The following is a 5,802-nucleotide window of genomic DNA, read 5'->3' on the forward strand; positions in this document are numbered from 1 at the left end:
CCTGTCTACACTTGGTTCCTCAAGTGTCCACCCCTAGATCCCTGTCTACACTCGGGCCCTCAAGTGTCCACCCCTAGATCCCTGTCTACACTCGGCCCCTCAAGTGCCCACCCCAGATCCAGGTCTACACTCGGGCCCTCAAGTGCCCACCCCTAGATCCAGGTCTACACTCGGGCCCTCTCACACCACCTCATCTTTCCCAGCACTACTTTCCCTTATACCTGTCACCCTCAGGCATTGCTTTGTCCAACTACTAGTTCCCTTGGTTATCTGTCCCTTTCGGCACCCCAACTTAAGTCCCTGCAAAGAGAGCCTTTCTACCAGGTGGTGTTGGGGCATGTCTTTAGTCCAACACTCGGGAGATAGAGGCAGGCAGATCTCTGAGTTCAAGGCCAGCCTGGTCTACAAAGTGAGTTCCAGGATGGCCAGGGCTACACAGAGAAACCATGTGTCGGAAAACAAAACTAAACAAAAACAGGAGTGGGGAGATGCTTCCAGCTTTGCTCAGCTCCTGGTACAGAAAGAACCACGCTGCCTGTCAATCCAGTGTGGCAGCACATGCCTGTAATCCTAGCTCTCAGGAGCCTGAGAGAGGAGGGCCATGAGTTCCAAGTCTGTCTGAGCTACAAATTGAGACTTGTCTAACACTAAAAAGCATTCATCATAGTTGGGAGGAATAACCTGTGCTGGTGGGAGCGATGCTCAGCACTGGGGTACAGGCTGTTATTGGCCTCACTTCGGATCCCACACAGCTGTGGCAACAAGCAATATTTCTCCTGATTGGTCTCATGGCCGGCCGGAGCCTGACCTTTGCTCTAGCAGAATGGCTGCCGTTTGGAGGTGGACTTCAGAACCCACCTTCTGCCCTTCCTCCAAACCTTTCTGTCTTGGCTTCTAACACAAAGCAAAGGTGAAGAAAACCAGGCCAGGCCAGAGGCTCCGTCCAAATTACAGTCAAGCCACACGCAATTAAGTGCAGTCATTAAAAGACTCTCAAGTCAGACAATGGAAACAGTAAGAGTTTCCACTGAAACATGAACTTGGCGGAGCAGGCTTGGTCCCAGAAGCCTCTGTGCACACCCAGAGATGAGAAAGTCTCCCTGTGTGGCCTGGGGTCGGGTGTGGAAGTGGATGAGGAACAGGTGGGAGAAGGGGAACCGGGTCCTCCTCCAGTCACTGTCCCTTTTCTCCCTGATTCAATTAAGCGTATTGCCATAGGGAAAACTCTTAGGTGTAAAGCTAGCCGGCTTGGTGCTCTACCCCCATCTCATTCTAGTCTCTCTGTTTGGGTTTAGTTTTTGGCGTAAATGTGCTTTCAACAATGACGATGTGATTGCGACTGCCCTGCCCCCTACCATTCTTCCCTCACCTCTCATGTCATTCCATACTATTCAGCACTGTTATTTTTGTTTATTTTGTTTTTTTGTTTGCTTTTTTGTTTTGTTTTTTGAGACAAGGTTTTTCTGTGTAACAGTGCTGGCTGTCCTGGAACTTGCTCTGTAGACCAGGCTGGCCTTGAACTCATAGGGATTCACCTGCCTCTGCATCCCTGAGCACTGGGATTAAAGATCTCCACCACCACCACCCAGCCAGCATTGTGATTTTATGGTTGTATAGTATTCCACTATTTGTTACCTATATCATCTAACTAATCCCAGGTCATTAGACATTTGAGTTGTATCCAGTTTTCTTCTCAATTGTTTCCAATTTTTATGAGCAGCTTGGAATTTGTACATTTTTATATTCCAGGGACAAATTTCCAAAAGTAATATTTCTATATTAAGAGATTTTTATACAGCCATATTGGGCAGTGCCTTTTTAATTTAACCTATCTGTTTATCTATCTATCTATCATCTATCTATCTATCTATCTATCTATCTATCTATCTATCTATCTATCTATCTCTATTGGTTTTTTGAGACAGAGTGTAGGCTTGGCTGTCCTGGAATTCACTCTGTAGACCAGGTTGGCCCTGGAACTTGTCTTGTAGACCAGGCTAACCTCGAACCCAGAGATCTGCCTGCCTCTGCCTCCCGAGTCAGGACCCTTTTAGTCTCCTTCTCCATCTTTGGTTTCCACTACGGAAACTGGGAAAGCCAAAATTCACTCTTTCAGAATATGCTGCAGCTTAGGGTAACCGGTATGTGCTCAGTGAGAGGCCAAAAGACCTCCCCTGAAGAGATTCTGAGAGTATCTTCCTTCTAGATGAAAAGAGAGAAGTCACAAAACATGCTGTCTTGTATCACATTTGACCCGTGCTCTCTTCCTGACCCCTGACTCCCATCATGTGAGTGTATGGTTCCAGAGCTAGGCCAGCCATCCAGTAGCCAGGAAGTCATAAGCCTGAGCACAAAAACAACAGCAACGAAACCTCATAATGGCAAGTTCTTTTTTACGTCTTAAGGCTACTGAATCTGCCTGGAGGTGTATTAGAAATGAATGAATAGATGTCAGTGGTTCCCAAAGTCGGTGGTGACATGAGCTGCTGCTGCACAGCCTAGTAAACTGGGATATCTGAAAAGTGTGGAGATAGCAAGGCATCAGTGTGTCAGTGCTGTATGATTCTGGGGGTAGAGGGAGACTTGAGACAAAGTCTAAGTCCATAGTATTCCTGGCTAGCCTGGAGCTTGCTATGTAGACCAAGCTGGACTTGAACCGGTAGCAATCCTCTCAAGGGCTAGGATTATAGGTGTTATGCACTGTGCCTGGCTTATTACAGTTGTTGTTTGTTTTGTTTTGTTTTGTTTTGTTTTGTTGAGACAGCGTCTCATTCTGAAATCCACACTGGCCTGGAACTCACTGTGGAGACCAGTTGTCCTCAAACTCACAGCATGCTGGGAGTAAGGGTATGAGCCCCTTTGCCTTGCTATGACTGTGTTTTTAAAGTTCTGCAGGTGATTCCAAAATGCATCATCTGAGAGTCAGTGGTGTAGCTGGTGCTCTTAAACTTGCATGTGCAGACAGGCCACCCGTGCATTCTGTGAAGCTCTGCACCTGACTGTAGCTACGAAGCAGGGCTGGGAAGCTGGTGAGTCAGTGGCTGCTGGGCCAGGGACTGTGGGAGGCGTGGCGGTTCTTGTGTTTACAGATAAGCGTTAGGAAAACCAGGAATGTTAAACACACAGGGTTGTCTCTTCAAAGGGAGAGATGTACATCATGTTTTCTGCCCAAAAGTTTGGGAGAGAACATGGTTAATAGCCTGGTGACTTTTGCACTCTTTGTGCAGCTGAGGCCACACTGGATCCTCCCCCAAGACCCTTATCATGAGCTTGTCTATCTACAGACCCCATCTTAATGGAAGACGTCGCATGTACTTTACGAAGAGTTCGGATGTAGCCATGTCTTAAGCTTTATTGTGCACACAGGACTGAGTGGTTTATCACCAGGAAAGTTTTCGCCAAACCGTGCTGTGCTGAAATAAGCCTAAAACAAACCACCCAGGGTCCAACTCTCAAGGTTTGAATCAACACAGGCTACTTAGTCGTGCTGAACCAAACTACTTTCTTGCTTCCCTTGGATTGTTACTCTGCTGGCCATGGTGGTCACAGAAATCCCTGCAAGGAACCGCCGTCTCTCTGGCTGGAGTGGAGCCTCTCCTTTTTGTCCCACATGGAGGAGGCCCTGTCCTCTAGGTACTCTGAGAAACAGGAAGAGCTTCTCCCTGCTCAGGCTCCCTTAGTCACTCCGGAAGTCATCAGACCTGAGCTGTGGCCAGTGGGTCCAGCAACTGTTGCATCATCTGAGCTTAGCAGAGGCCTGAGTGCATTGCTCACCTTGGGCCACAGCTGCTCCGCTTCTGAGGCAACAGTTAGCTTCCCTTAGGCAGTCAGGGCGGGGCTCATGGTAGGTCCTGCGCTAGCCACACAGAGCACAGGCCCACTACACTGACTAAGGTAGCAAGGCACAGTCATTACAGTGGGTGGGTTGAGGGAGCATATAGACCCTTTCATGGCTTCATCAAGTACCAGAGATCCTGTTTTACACACACACACACACACACACACACACACACACACACACACACACAATTAAAGCCAGTTCCAACGGAGATTACATCAGACTCCATCCATTTCCTGCCGTAGGATGCATGAATGACCACTGGGAAGGGCAGCAGGATTTCCCTCTCTTGGAACACCTCTCATGCTCAAGAGTTTTCCTTTCCTTCTCCTTAATAAATCTATGCTCGCTTTTCCTTGTTCTGTAATATTTGTTTACGCTGTGTGAAGATGTGTCACTGTGATTGGTTTAATGCAGAGCTGAATGACCAATAGCTGGACAGGAGACAATAGGTGGGACTTCCTGGAGAAAGAGAACTCTGGGAAGAAGAGAGGCGGAGAGACACCACCTAGACTCTGAAGGGAAGAAGTCGGACTTGCAGCACATAGGAGAGGCAGAACATAAATTAATAGAAACAGGCTGATTTGAGTTATCAGAGTTAGTTGCGGGGGAAAAAAAAACCTACGCTGAGGCCAAGTTTTCATAATTAATAATAAATCTCCATGTCATTATTTGTGAGCTGGTGGCCCAAAGAAAAATCTGACTATGTTTCCTTATTAACCTCGAGGGTGAGACAATAAACTCTGACGCCATTGACTCGGGGTGGCTTTGGTGAGTGTTGGTGTCTGGCACCCTTGCTCCCCTAGTTGAGCTCATCAAGATCCAAAAAAGGCTCCATCACTCTCAAAAACCCCCAGCATGCCTCTCTCTCGCAGTCTTCCAGTGGCCTTGACCTCAGTTACACATTTAACTGTCTGTCAAGGGGAGACTCTTTATGCAGAATCTTCTTTCTTTAGTTTCTGTTTCCCATTATTTTAAAAACCCAGCTTCTAAAAACAGTGCTGGTTAGACTGGCTTTGGTGGCACACTCCTGTAACCCCAGCACTCAGAGGCAGGAAGATCAGGAATTTAGGGTCATTCTTCTGGGTTAAGTGTGACACTGTCTCAAAAAAAAAAAAGCAAACATAAAGGCATTTCCCAGAAAGCATAGGCAGGGAGAGTGCCTCAGATTCAAGGCCAGCCTGGTCTACTGACTTGAGTTCCAGCCAACCAAAGTTACAGAGTGAAAAATACTGTCTCTAAAAAACAAAACAAGAGCGCTGGTAATATGGCTCAGCAGATAGGGGTGCCTGCTGCCAGGACCGGAGACCCGAGTTCCGTCCCTGGGACCCACGTGGTAGAAAGAACTGCTCTGCAAGTTATTCTCTGACTTCCACGCTCAGGCTCAGGCTGTGACGACAGGGATGTGTACGTGTGTGTGTGTGTGTGTGTGTGTGTGTGTGTGTGTGTGTGTGTGTGTGTTTTAAGACGGGGTCTCACTATGCAGCTCTGACACTTCCAGAACTCTCTATGTAGACCGGGCTGGCCTGGAACTCACAGAAATCAGCCTGCTTCTCTGCCTCCTGCTGGGATTAAAGGCGTGCATGACTATGCTCATCTTAGTTAAGTGTTTAAAAAAAAAAACAGGAAGAAAAAGAAGAGAAAGAAGAAAAGAGGTGCCGATGGCACTTCAGGCTAGTAAAAAATTAGGGCAGAAGCCTGCCATTGCTACACCTGCTCCCACTTCCTCCTATCCTGGGTACCCCATGCCTGACCAGCACAGCATCCCCCAGTCCTCTGCAGCTCTGAAGCCTTTGCTAGAATGTACCCAGCTAGCCTCTCCTTCCCCTATACATCTGTCTGGCTAGTCCATTTTGCTCATTTCCTCTGGTCCCTGTTTCAGCATAATCCCTCAACTAACTGGCAGCTCCTTGTGTGTCCCTAACATCCCATTCTCTCCTGAGAACTAACTGGCAGCTCCTTGT

Source organism: Microtus ochrogaster, chromosome 1, assembly GCF_000317375.1.
Source record: "Microtus ochrogaster isolate Prairie Vole_2 chromosome 1, MicOch1.0, whole genome shotgun sequence".
Lineage (NCBI taxonomy): Eukaryota > Metazoa > Chordata > Mammalia > Rodentia > Cricetidae > Microtus > Microtus ochrogaster.